Source organism: Mesoplodon mirus (genome assembly GCF_964341445.2).
Source record: "Mesoplodon mirus genome assembly, chromosome: 17".
NCBI lineage: Eukaryota > Metazoa > Chordata > Mammalia > Artiodactyla > Ziphiidae > Mesoplodon > Mesoplodon mirus.
The window spans coordinates 20,660,162-20,674,892 of record NC_138993.1 but is presented as its reverse complement, the minus strand read 5'-3'; the positions used below and the strand labels follow the sequence as shown (position 1 = coordinate 20,674,892).

Sequence of the window (14,731 nt, the reverse complement as noted above, 5' to 3'; positions counted from 1 at the left end):
TCAACAGCGGATTTCTCAGCAGAAACTCTACAAGCCAGAAAGGAGTGGCATGATATACTTAAAGTGATGAAAGGGAAGAACCTACAACCAAGATTACTCTACCCAGCAAGGATCTCATTCAGATTCGATGGAGAAATCAGAAGCTTTACAGACAAGCAAAAGCTAAGAGAATTCAGCACCACCAAACCAGCTCTACAACAAATGCTAAAGGAACTTCTCTAAGTGGGAAACACAAGAGAAGATAAGGACATATAAAAACAAACCCAAAACAATTAAGAAAATGGTCATAGGAACATACATATTGATAATTACCTTAAATGTGAATGGATTAAATGCTCCAACCAAAAGACACAGGCTTGTTGAATGGATACAAAAACAAGACCCATCTATATGCTGTCTACAAGAGACCCACTTCAGACCTAGGGACACATACAGACTGAAAGTGAGGGGATGGAAAAAGATATTCCATGCAAATGGAAATCAAAAGAAAGCTGGAGTAGCAATACTCATATCAGATAAAATAGACTTTAAAATAAAGAATGTTACAAGAGACAAGGAAGGACACTACTTAATGATCAAGGGATCAATCCAAGAAGAAGATATAACGATTATAAATATATATGCATCCTACATAGCACCTCAATACATAAGGCAACTGCTAACAGCTATAAAACAGGAAATCGACAGTAACACAATAATAGTAGGGGTCTTTAACACCCCACTTACACCAGTGGACAGATCATCCAAACAGAAAATAAAAAAGGAAACACAAGCTTTAAATGACACAATAGACCAGATAGATTTAATTGATATTTATAGGACATTCCATCCAAAAACAGTAGATTACACTTTCTTCTCAAGTGCACATGGAATATTCTCCAGGATAGATCACATCTTGGGTCACAAATCAAGCCTCAGAAAATTCAAGGTAACTGAAATTGTATCAAGCATCTTTTCTGACCACAACACTATGAGGTTGGAAATCAATTACAGGGAAAAACTGTATAAAACACAAATACATGGAGGCTAAACAGTGTGCTACTAAATAACCAAGAGATCACTGAAGAAATCAAAGAAGAAATAAAAAAATACATAGAAACAAATGACAATGTAAACATGACAACCCAAAACCTATGGGACGCAACAAAGCAGTTCTAAGAGGGAAGTTTATAGCAATTCAATCTCACCTCAAGAAACAAGAAAAATCTCAAATAAACAATCTACCCTATACTTAAAACAACTAGAGAAAGAAGAACAAAGAAAACCCAAAGTCAGTAGAAGGAAAGAAATCATAAAGATCAGAATAGAAATAAATGAAATAGAAACAAAGAAAACAATAGCAAAGATCAATAACACTAAAAGCTGGTTCTTTGAGAAGATAAAATTGATAAACCCTTAGCCAGACTCATGAAGAAAAAAAGGGAGAGGATGTAACTCAATAAAATTAGAAATGAAAAATGAGAAATCACAACTGACACTGCAGAAATACAAAGGATTATAAGAAACTACTACAAACAACTATATGCCAATAAAATGGACAACCGTGAAGAAATGGACAAATTCTTGGAAAGGTACTATTTTCCAAGACTGAACCAGGAAGAATTAGAAAATATGAACAGACCTAACACAAGTAACAAAATTGAAACTGTAATTAAAAATTTGCCAACAAACAAAAGTCCAGGACCAGATGGTTTCACAGGCAAATTCTATCAAACATTTAGAGAAGAGCTAACACTGATCATTCTCAAATTCTTCCAGAAAATTGTTGACGGAGAAACACTCCAAAATTCATTCTATGAAGCCACCATCACCCTGATACCAAAACCAGAAAAAGATATCACAAAAAAGAAAATTATAGACCAATATCACTGATGAACAGAGATGCAAAAATCTTGAACAAAATACTAGCAAACAGAATCCAACAACACATTAAAAGGATCATACACCATGATCAAGTGGGATTTATCCCAGGGATGCAAGGATTCTTCAATATACGCAATATATGCAAATCAATGAACACTAACAAATTAAGGAGTAAAACCCATATGATCATCTCAATAGATGCAGAAAAAGCTTTTGACAAAATTCAACACCCACTTATGATAAAAACTCTCCAGAAAATGGGCATAGAGGGAACCTACCTCAACATAATAAGGCCATATATGACAAACCCACAGCAAGCATCATACTCAATGGTGAAAAACTGAAAGCATTTCCACTAGGATCAGGAACAAGACAAGGATGTCCACTCTCACTACTCTTATTCAACATAGTTTTGGAAGTCCTAGCCACAGCAATCAGAGAAGAAAAAGAAAGAAAAGGAATACAAATTGGAAAAGAAGAAGTAAAGCTGTCACTATTTGCCGATGACATGATACTATACATAGAAAATCCTAAAGATGCCACCAGAAAACTACCAGAGCTTATCAATGAATTTGGTAGAAAGTCCTAAAGATGCCACCAGAAAACTACTAGAGCTTATCAATGAATTTGGTAAAGTTGCAGGATACAAAATTAATGCACAGAAATCTCTGGCATTCCTATACACCAACAAGAAAAAGTCAGAAAGAGAAATAAAGGAAACACTCCACTTATCATTGCAACAAAAAGAATAAAATACCTAGGAATAAACCTGCCTAAGGAGGCGAAAGAGTTGTACTCAGAAAACTATAAAACACTGATGAAAGAAATCAAAGATGACATAAACAGATGGAGAAATATACCATGTTCTTGGACTGGAAGGATCAATTTTGTGAAAATGACTATACTATACTACCCAAAGCAATCTACAGATTCAATACAATCCCTATCAAACTACCAATGGCATTTCTTCACAGAATTAGAGCAAAAAATCTTACAATTTGTATGGAAATGCAAAAGACCCCAAACAGCCAAAGCAATCTTGAGAAAGAAAATGGAGTTGGAGGAGTCAGCCTCCCTGACTTCAAACTATACCACAAAGTTACTGTAATCAAGACAGTGTGGTACTGGCACAAAAACAGAAATATAGATCAATGGTACAGGATAGAATGCCCAGAGATAAACCCATCCACATATGGGCACCTAATTTATGACAAAGGAGGCAAGAACATACAATGGAGAAAAGACAGCCTCTTCAATAAGTGGTGCTGGGAAAACTGGACAGCTGCATGTAAAAGAATGAAATTAGAATGCTACCTAACACCATACACAAAAGTAAACTCCAAAGGGATTAAATAAAGCCTTAAATGTAAGACCAGACAGTATAAAACTCTTAGAGGAAAACATAGGAATAACACTCTTTGAAATAAACCGCAGCAAGATCTGTTTTGATCCACCTCCTAGAGTAACAGAAATAAAAGCAAAAATAAACAAATGGGACTTAATTAAATCTAAAACCTTTTGCACAGCAAAGGAAACCATAAACAAGAGAAAAAGACAACCCTCAGAATGGGAGAAAGTATTTGCAAATGAAACAACAGACAAAGTATTAATCTCCAAAATATACAAACAGCTCATGGAGCTCAATATCAAAAAAACAAACAACCCAGTTAAAAAATGGGCAGAAGACCTAAATAGACATTTCAGCAAGGAAGACATACAGATGGCCAACAGGCACATGAAAAGATGCTCAACATCACTAATTATTATAGAAATGTAAATCAAAACTACAATGAGGTATCACCTCACACCAGTCAGAATGGCCATTATCAAAAAAGCTAGAAACAATAAATGCTGGAAAGGGTGTGCTGAAAAGGGAACCCTCCTGCACTGTTGGTGGGAATGTAAATTGATACAACCACTATGGAAAACAGTATGGAGGTTCCTTAAAAACCTAAAAATAGAACTACCATATGATCCAGCAATCCCACTACTGGGCATATACCCTGAGAAAACCATAATTCAAAAAGAGACATGTACAATGTTCACTGCAGCACTATTTACAATAGCCAGGACATGGAACCAATCTACGTGTCCATCAACAGATGAATGGATAAAGAAGATGTGGCACATATATACAGTGGAATATTACTCAGTCATAAAAAGAAACGAAATTGAGTTATTTGTAGTGAGGTGGATGGACCTAGAGTCTGTCATACAGAGGGAAGTAAGTCAGAAAGAGAAAAACAAATACCATATGCTAAAGCATATATATGGAATCTAAAAAGAAAAAATGGTACTGATAAACCTAGTGGCAGGGCATAGAGGTAGGCATAGAGAATGGACTGGATGACATGGGGTGGGAGGGCGAAGCTGGCGCGCAGTGAGAGTAGCATCGACATATATACACTACGGAATGTAAAATAGTTGGCTGGTGGGAAGCAGCAGCCCAGCACAGGGAGATGGGCTCGGTACTTTGGGATGACCTAGAGGGGTGTGGGATAGGGAGGGTGGGAGGGAGGCTCAAGAGGGAGGAGATATGGGGACAAGTGTATGCATATGGCTGATTCGCTTTGTTGTGCCACAGAAACTAACACAGTATTGTGAAGCAATTATACTCCAATAAAGATCTATTTTAAAAAAAAAGGATAATCAACAAGGACCTGCTGTATAGCACAGGGAGCTCTGCTCAGTATTATGTAACAACCTAAATGGGAAAAGAATTTGAAAAAGAATAGATACATGTATATGTATAACTGAATCACTTTGCTGTACACCTGAAACTGACACGGCACTGCTAATCAATTATACTCCAATATAAAATAAAAAGTTAAAAAAATAGAGGCTGAATTTCAATTCCGCATAAAGGAAATTTTGTGTTGACTATAAGATAAGATGCTTGGGCGTTTTGCAAATGTATTAGAAGACAAGAAAGTAACAAAGTTAGTCAACAGAAGGGGAAAGAAAATGTAAAGGTAAAAAATGTGTTATCTAAATGGGTCTCTTTCTTAAGGAGAAAAAAAATTGAGGAAATACAAAAATAAATTAGGAAATGTGGAGGAGTACAATTATGGGGATATAAATTTACCATAAAATATATTAGTATGTCCAAGTTCAAACTGTGGTGAGCTGGATTCTTCCTATCTCAAGTTTGACAAAAGTGCCAACACAACAGAATCAAATAATGAGATGGGGTCAGTCAGAGACTATGAAGCCCAGGCATAGAAACTGGTTTTAACCACACAGGCTAGTTGGGTTTTATTAACAGGATGCTGCAAAGGCCCACAACAAAACCAGACTGAACTAGCTAGATCCTAGATAGAGGGCAAAATAGGCTAAAGGTCACTGGTTTCCTGAACTTGATTTATCTCTGTGTTTGTTTCAAAAGTACCTGGTGTTCGGCAGAGATGTTTTGCAGCTGTACTTTGAGAGATACACAATGGTCAACCGCCCCGAACCGGCTCTGACTTGACCACAGGAACACACCTACGTAGATGAAACCTGGAGGTGTCAGAGAAGGCGCTTTGCTTCATAACCATGCTTATATCTCCGCCCTAAGGGGGGATTTGTACTCTGCTGGCAGTTTGTGCCGTGTGCAAAGGAGCATGGAAGACTGCGCATGCCTGGCTGCCCCTGGAAGTCTCCGCCCCCTTCCTCGAGCCCTGATGACCTCTCTGCCTGCTAACCCTTAAAATTCCATTAGTGCCCTCCCTTCTGGGAGAAGATACCTTTAGAGCAGGAGCTCCCCTTCTCCGTTCTCTGGCCATTGAGTAAAAGCCTGTCTTGCTTGCACCAAACACTTTCATCATTGGCAGCACAAACCTGAGCCGGAAAGAGCTCCCTGACCCAGCCAGGGGGACTTCGGTTCAGCCGGGGCCCCAAGAGGGGGGGAGCTCACATCTCATTCGGTAACAAGATCACCTTATGCAGAGCTTACCATTTTTTCCAATCAGTTTCCTGGCTCCGTGCCCCCTTAAGTCAGAGAGAGGATGTGAAAAGTGGTCAGAGGGGAGACAGGGGGAGAATTTGTGAGTATATTTCTTTGCATCAAATTGTTGCGATTCTGTGAATCCCCACTCTCCCAAAGGGGATGAAGTTTGGGGATGTTACTTCCTTCAACTCAGCCTAGAGGGGAGGAGGATGGGTGAGTCTAAAGCATGTTCCCTCAAGTTTAACTGACACAAGCACCGGTGCCTGACTTGCTCCTGAGAAAGCTAAACCTGCATGGGCTGGCCTCCAGTTGACTAGATTAGCCATTAATATCAGAAGAAAAGGCACTTCATGTTATGTACTCGTTATGGCTCAGATGCCGTCCAATAGCGCCACCTAAAGGGGTGGAGAGCTCACAGCAGCAAGAACCTGGAGGTGAAGGCAAAATTCTTAGAATGAAAGATGGAGTCACAAGTGGCTACCTAGAAACAGCTGCCTCTATCCTGGTCTGCAGAATTTCCCAGCAAGGGAATCTCAGAAATCTCTAAGAAGTTAAACCCAAGAAAAGGACTAATGAGAAAAGGAGTCAGGTGTGTGTGTGTGTGGAGAGGTGTGAGGAGTTGTTTTCCTACAAAGATTGAGATATTTGAATAATGCCTTGGTTGGAGTAGACAGTCTAGTTTCTGAATTGAGGTTTGCATTTCAACATGACCCAAGGACTACCAACTATTTAAGAGTGGGCTAAAAAGCCATAGAATTTTCTAACTTTCCATGCAAGGGCAGGGAAAGAGTACTCTGCCACATAGAATATATTGGGGCAATGGGAGATGAAAAATAAAGGTGTGGGGTTTTTTTGTGTGTTTGTTTTCATTTTTATTGGAGTAAAGTTGATTTACAATGTTGTGTTAGTTTCAGGTGTACAGCAAAGTGAATCAGTTATATATATACATATAGCCACTCTTTTTTAGATTCTTTTTCCATATAGGTCATTACAGAGTATTGAGTAGACTTCCTTGTGCTATACAGTAGGTCCTTATTATCTATTTTATGTATAGTAGTGTGTATATGTCAATCCCAATTTCCCAATTTACACCTCCCCCCTTCCCCCCACCATAAGTTTGTTTTCTACATCTGTATCTATTTCTGTTTTGTAAAGATGTGTTTTGATGATGACTCTGAAGGGATACAGTTACAGATGTAACCAATAACCATTTAGGAAGAAAAAAGGCTTGCACCAAAAATAAAGTTAAAAATACAAGCACAGTGAAATAACAGGTCACTTTACACAAAAAGTAAAACGAGGCTCAAGGAGGGCTCAAATTGTTCAAGACTGCATGACTCGCAAGTAGCAGACCTGAGGTTTCAACTCAACTCTCCAGCTCCTGAGCTTTTAATACTTAGGCAACATTTCCTCAGCTGCTTCCCCTCTAAGAATATGATTATGGTCCTCAAGGTCTGTTCCCTGCTATGGTTTACAGGGATGATTCACACTTGCCATAGCTCTGAAAGATTATTTTTGAATTTAAAAAACTGGTGAGATGGCTCTGAACAATGGAATATAGCCCAAGGCTGCAGTTTTGTTTTATGCATTACAGCATTTTAAAGCCCTGTTCTAGTGCCCTGTTCTCTAAGATGAAAGTAATATATCAGTAGGAGCTAAGTGAAAGAGAACAAGCTGGTCTCCAGGTGGCAGACAGTATATGAAGTCAACAAAAGGAACTCTTCCTGTGGTCTATTAATAATTCAAAAGCCTCCTCCACTCTCCTCCAACTCCTTTTCCTTCTTTTCGTCCTATTTCATCTTCTTTCCAAATAAATAGCCTCAGCTGACTGGCCACACTTAGGTAATCAGAGCACAATGCAATTAATGACTGTTTACAAGATTCTTGCTAGTATTTTATTTTTACCCTTTATAGTGTTTGGCCTTTAAAATCAAGTGAACATGGAGACTTCTTTTTTTTTTTTTTTGGCTGTCTTTCTCTTTGACATATGGTATTTATGCCTTTAAAACTTTTTTTTGTTTTCATTCCAGAGCATTTTACTGATGAGATTTATCAAAATGCCACTGCAGATCAGCCATTGATTGTCCGAACACAAAGTGCTATTAGGAAAATGATCATGACAAGAAAACAATAACAAAGAGCAGCTTTAAAAAAAGACAGGGGCTTCCCTGGTGGCGCAGTGGTTGAGAGTCCGCCTGCCGATGCAGAGGACACAGGTTCGTGCCCCGGTCTGGGAAGATCCCACATGCCACGGAGCGGCTGGGCCCGTGAGCTATGGACGCTGACCCTGCGCATCCAGAGCCTGTGCTCCACAATGGGAGAGGCCACAACAGTGAGAGGCCCACGTACCACAAAAAAAAAAAAAAAAAAAAAAGCCAGACCCTTAGCTCTTTTTAGGAGGGGTTATATTTTTTACCCCCAGAAATAATTCATCAAAGTCTGTCGCCCTGAATAAAATTAGATTTTTCTTTTAGCTTTGGTAATAGGCAATTCGTGGAAAGGCAATGCTCAGAAACATTTGGTAAAAAAAAAAAAAGAATTATTTTTACTCACAGAAAGCAGAGTTTGCGATTTTATTTCTAGTGGAGGAATGGGACCCAGGAATCAGATATGCATCTGCCCACAAAGCTGCAGTCCCCTTCCCCAGTACATGGGGACCGTTACGATAGGTACAAAGTATTAAATATTTTCAACATGATATTATTTGATTAAAATATAGTCATAGTCTCACCCCTCTCTTCAAGCATAGGTATCAAGCAGACTTCAAAGCATATGCTGAAGCAAAAAATAGTAAGAAGAGCCATGCATGAGGGAATTTTTCTCATTCATTTCTTACTATTTTCTTTCTGTGTATTTCCTTTATTTGCCTAATGTCTAGTTCCACTGAACTGTTACAAGCTTATTCGTTTTGCAGCAACATGGTCAAGCTTTGGTATATCTTGCTAGTGGTTGTCTTATCAAGGATTTTAGTTTACTATATGATGCAGATGGTGGTCTGTAGGTGAGCCTGCTAACCTCTGACACAGCCACCTGTGACGATGCTTGTGCCAGGCTGCCGCTGAAGCCACCTTTAGACCTGCCGTAGTGAGGACCTTGAGACCGGACTTGTAGCCCCGGCCTCTCTTCCAGGTTACCTTCCAGACTGCCTGTCTCTGCCAATTCACTGTGATGAAATCTGACCTCCCTTCAAACTGGCTCTCTTCCTAATTTCTTTAATTTTTAGAGGAAATGCTGTGCAGTGAAAAGAGTAGAAATGAGGTGGAAATGGGGTTGAATACAAACTCAACATTTGTTGTTTGATTTGGAGCCAATGTTATTCTCCCTGAGGCTTATTTTCCTCCTCTGTAAAATGTCAGTAAAAAAGACTGGAGGATTGTGGGCACTTAACAGGTTAACATTTCTAAATGCCTATCTCAGTGCCTGGGACAACACAGATGCTAAATAATCGCTCACTTCCTCCCCTTTCCCTCTCTGGCAATGACACTGCCATTGCCTACAGTGTCCAGGTTGGACATGTTGAGAGCAGTTTTTCTCCTTCCCTCTCCTTTACCCTTAATTAAAGCCAACTGCCAAGTAATTCAATATTAGAACTAGCAAGAACCTTAGAAATCATAGCCATCTGATTTATTGACAATACATAGAGACATAAGTCACCAATTCTCCTAGCAATTTGTCTCCCGTGTCAATTTCAGTAACAATCATTTGGTGATGAAATTCGTTACTTGATACTCGGTGATTATATTCAACAAAAAGGAATCAACCAACTATTCTTAGTTTAGTAATGATGGGCAAACACAGCTTCCAACTCACAAGTCAAACTTTATTTTGTGGCTGCGCTGTGCAGCTTGTGGGATCTTAGTTCCCCGATTGGGGATTGAACTCGGGCCCTCAGCAGTGAAAGTGCCGAGTCCTAACCACTGGACTGCCAGGAAATTCCCAAACTCTATTTTCTTAAATGCTGTCCTATGGCTCTTTATGACTCAGTTTTTTTGGCAGAATTTTCCCCGCCCCTGGTATGTCCCTTCCCTCTTTGCCATTCACTGAGGATAGGAATACATATCAGAGACAACTGGAGGAGAAAAGGATCATAGAAAAAAACAACAGGAAAAAAAGATAATTCCAAAGGAAACAATATCAATTTTGAAAAGCCTAAAAGTTGACTAATGAATTACAATAATACATATAGCCTCAAAACTATTTACACCATGTTTTATATATGCTAGGGCATGAGTTTGTTTGTGTTCTGTCAGTGGTTTATAGTAGAAAATCCTAAGGGATTCACTCTACCAAGCAAAATAAGAACTAGATATGTTCATGTGTGTGTTCTTTATAACACAACTATTCTTCCTTTCCTATTCCATGCTGAACACCCGTGCACAACCCAAACCTCCTATCTGATACCTTTATCCTCTTCTCCCTCCCATGTTCTATGTACAAGAAAAAAACAAATTATCCATAGTCAATGCATAGTATATGTGAAGACAAGAAAAACATAAATCACGTGAAGTGTTAAGGTGTAAATAATTACATATTTTAAAAAATCAAGAGTCTATTTCTTTAATTTTCATAGCTACTGAATATACATATCATCCAGAGTTTTCTCAGTAATAAAACTAGAGCCAGAAAAGAAAAAAAAGACCCTAGATCCAGTGAGATCCTTATTATACTGACATCTACAATTTGGAAGGGCAACATGGAAAGTTTCAGAAAGAGCTGACCTTCAGACTTGAATGTTTTGCTCCCCAGTCCAATGCACTGACTGGATTCCATGAGGGGCAAACAAGTGGGGGAAACGACCCACCACCATCTAGGATTCTAGCGGGTTACCTCTGAAATGCGAAGGCATGCTGCTCACAGAACAGGATGGTGGCCACAAGGACTCCAAAGCTATAAAGCTTCATCCCCACAGCGATTTGCTATAAAACAAAACTCTCTGAAGAGAAGGGAAGAGATAGCTGATTACTTAAGAGCCTTCTTTGCACACTGGTTAAAATATAATGGCATGTTCCCTGTCATTTCGGTGCTCAATCGACTTCGCTTCCATTCCCACCCTCAAAAAGAAAGTATGATGAGAGTTGTTATTCTCATTGTAGACTATCTAGAAAATATTTAACTCTTCAGGGAAGATGAGGCCAAGAATAAAAGGATAGTAATACAGTGGAAACGTGCCTTGTTTGTTGAAGAACCGTAGCCATAGAGTATTGACCCATGGATCTCAGCCCATGCTGAGGGAGGTCTCCTGTGGAGTACTAACTCATTAGGTCTTCCATTGCTTTTCTCTTTTTCAACATTTTCAACTTAGATGAAGACATAAAAGGTGAGTTTTTCAAATTTATGGCTGAGAAGGAGAGCTTAATGGAGGATTCTAGGATCTCCATTCAAAGAGAGTTTTCCTTGTCCATGTGGAATGATGGGTCCACCCATAAAAGAATAAGAATGCTATGCGTGGGTGCTCTTTTGAGAAGTAAAAAAATCAGGTAGTTGTGAATCATGTTTATTTAGGGAAGGTCACCATAACAGCCATAACACCATAACAGTCTGAATCAAAGCTGACCACACGTCATTCTGAAGGTAGCACCATATAACATTTTGTCTGGTGTGAGGCCACGTCTAACCTCTGTAAGTGGAGGGACCCTGGTCCCCTTCCTACATTCCCACTGGTAAGTGCATTTGAATGCCCTTGAGGTCAGGGCAGGCAAATTTGCAAAATAAATCATCCTCCCTTCAGTGGACTTCTGAGAAGGAACGGATTGAGAGTTCAAATCTCTCTCTGGGATTCAAAGGTATTGAAACATATTTAATGGATCGAGGTGACCACCACTGAAACTACTGGGTTGGCCAGAAAGCTTGTTTTCCATTGAATGTTTTTCCATTCCATAACATCTTATGGAAAAACCCGAATGAGCTTTCTGGCCAACCCAATACATTTTATATAAGAAAGAAGGAGAAAAAAGAAAATACATGCGTTTCTGCTCATTTGTGGAGAAAGAAACACAGGAAGGATAGATCAGAAATCAATGAGATGGGTTACCTCCAGCAGGTGAGTGAAAAACAGTGGGAATAAGAAGTGGGTAGAAGAGGGAATAAGAACCGGGTAGAAGAGATGGGGGGAGGGACATTTCTTCAAGTAAAACTTTTTGAATACCTCTGTATTTTAGAACCGTGTTAATCTTTCACATACTCAAAACAACCAGTCAAGTAAATAAAATGAATACAAACCAAACCAAATGAATGTAATTTTGTTTCAAATAAATAACATAACCACACTGAAGTGGAGAGGGGGAAAAACTAACCAAAGTGAACTTTTTTAACACAAAAAGTAACTTTAAAATAACTTAAAAATAACTCTAAAATTACAAAAAGCAATTTTAAAGTAACAGTTAAAATTTATTGACAAACTTTATCAGTGTTTGTGCTATTTATTTTGTATCCTATGGTTTTCCCTCTGGATTTAAAACCATTTCTCCTTGCTGAAGCAATCTTTGAAAGGCCCCTTTAGTTAAGATCCAACGGTGGTAAATTCTATTATGCTCTGTATATCTAACAATAACTTTATTCAGCCATCACTTTCAAAGACTAGTTTAGTTGAATGTAATATTCTAATGTGACAGGTCTTCTGTTGTGTTTTGGCATCTAGTGTTGTGTGGTTGAAATTGGCCATCCAGGAACTGTTGTTTCCCAGCAGGTCAGCTGTCCTTTCTAGTCAATGTCTTTTAAGGGATTATCTTTATTTTTGATGCTCCTCAGATCCATTACTCTGGTATAGATGTGGAATTATTTTTAATTATCTTGCTTGGTACACAGAATGTAGTTTTGATCTGAGGATTTAGATATTTCTTCAGGTTTGGAAAATCACTTTATTGTTTCCTCAGCTGTTGGATGGATCTCTGCTAGTCCCTTTGGAGATCCTTGATCTGCCCTCCATGTCTTGTAACTATCCTTTCATGTTTTTAAAAACCATAATCTTTGTCTCTGTATGCTGAGTTCTGAGTGTGTTTCTCAGCAGTATCTTCAAATACACTAATTCATTCTTTGTGTCTTGTTTAGACTACACAGTCAGTTGAGGTGGGTATTTTTTTGTTATTGTTTCAATAACTATATAAATATTTTCCAACATTTGCCACTGGCACTTTTTCACATTTATCCATGTTGTTTTCATATCCATATTTTAAAATATCATTTAAAATATTTTATTGTTTCATTTTTTATGAGTATTGTTTCTTCAGAGCTCTTGCTGAGAATCCTCAGAACACTTATTTTTAAAGTCTGTGCCAGGCTGCTCTAGAAGTTTAATTGTATTTGGGGTGATTTTATGCACTGAGCTTTGGTTTTATTGGCTGCCTTTCTTAGTATTTGACTTCTTCTGTGATTTGGAACCTGGGTTTGTAAGCTCATTGGGAAGCCTTTTGTTTTCCTTTTCTATCTTTCTACCTCTTCGCTCACTTCTCTCCGTTTTGCACAAGGCTTCAAGCAGCCCCTGGGCTTCCAGTCCAGAACCTTGTCTTACTCTGGTTTTCAGAGTTTCTATGCCATGATAACACTGTGGCCTTCAAAGATCCAGTCACCAGTCAGATGACTTGACTTAGTTACTGGTTTAGTTACTTCTGGTTTAGTTACTCCTTTGTCTCCTACAGACCAGCAGCTATTATAAACCAGTCCTAGGCAGCAGTGGGCAGTGTCTTTTTAAAATTGAGATACTTACAATGAAATGCACAGGTATTACGTACATAGCTTGATGAGTTCCAAAAATATGTATACTTGAGTAACCCCCACTTCTATCCAGGTATAGAAAATTTTCATCACTCCAGAAAATTTCTGCATGTCCCTTCCAATCAGTTCCCCCCACCTCCAACAGCAGCTGCTCTGATTTTATTACCACAGATTAATTTTGCCTGAACTAGAACTTCATATGTCGTCCTAGTCAGTTCGGGCTACTAAAACAAAAATACCATAGCCTGGGTGGCTTAAACAACAAATACTTATTTCTCACAGTTCTGGAAGGTGAGGAGTCCAAGATTAAGGCACAGCTTCAATATCTGGTGAGGACCTGTTTCCTGGTGCAAAGATGGCCCCCTTGTTGCTGTAGCCTCACATGGCAGAAAGAAAGCTGGAGAGCTCTCTGGGGTCTCTTTTATAAGGGCACTAATCCCATTCATGAGGGATCCACCATCACGACTTAATCACCTCCTGAAGGCCCCACTTCCAAATATCATCACATTGGGGATTAGTTTCCAACAAATAAATGAGGGGCAGGTGGGGTGGAGGACACAAACTTTTAGTCCACGGCATATAGCACGTACTCTTTTGTGTCAGGCATTTTTTACTCAGAATGTTTTTTGTTTTTAATTTTTTTTAATTTTTATTTTTGGCTGCATTGGATCTTTGTTGCTGCACACAGGCTTTCTCTAGTTGCGGTGAGGGAGGGGCTACTCTTTGTTGCGGTGCGCGGGCTTCTCATTGCGGTGGCTTCTCTGGTTGCAGAGCATGGGCTCTAGACATGCAGGCTTCAGTAGTTGTGGCACATGGGCTTAGTTGCTCCATTGCATGTGGGATCTTCCCAGATCAGGGCTCGAACCCGTGTCCCCTGCACTGGCAGGCGGACTCTTAACCACTGCACCACCAGGGAAGCCCAGCATGTTTTTAAAATTCTTTCATGTTGCTGCATATGCCAGCAATTCATTCTTATTTATTGCTGAGTAATATAATACTATTTGTTTATCCATTATCCTATTAATGAACATGTGGGATGTTTTCAGTTTGGGACCACTATGAATAGAGCTGCTATATACTTTTACAAGGCTTTTTTGATAGCCAAACATTTTCATTTCTCTTGGGTAGATATCTAGGAATGGAACTGCTAGGTCATAGAGATATTTAGTTTTATAAGCAACTCCTGTGCCTTTTTTTCAAGGTGGTTGTATCATTTTATACGCTCACCAA

The 14,731-nt window shown here is 39.0% G+C and overlaps 1 protein-coding gene across 1 annotated transcript in view; it reads right to left on the bottom strand.

Annotated features, from left to right (window-relative positions):
- Positions 1 to 10,773, bottom strand: part of ZC3H13 (zinc finger CCCH-type containing 13) — a 136,508-nt gene extending 125,735 nt beyond the window's left edge. The window contains exon 1 of the transcript XR_014291681.1: positions 10,619 to 10,773. The gene's annotated coding sequence lies outside the window, so the exon portion shown is untranslated. The remainder of the gene's footprint in view (positions 1 to 10,618) is intronic.
- Positions 10,774 to 14,731: the final 3,958 nt, after the last annotated feature.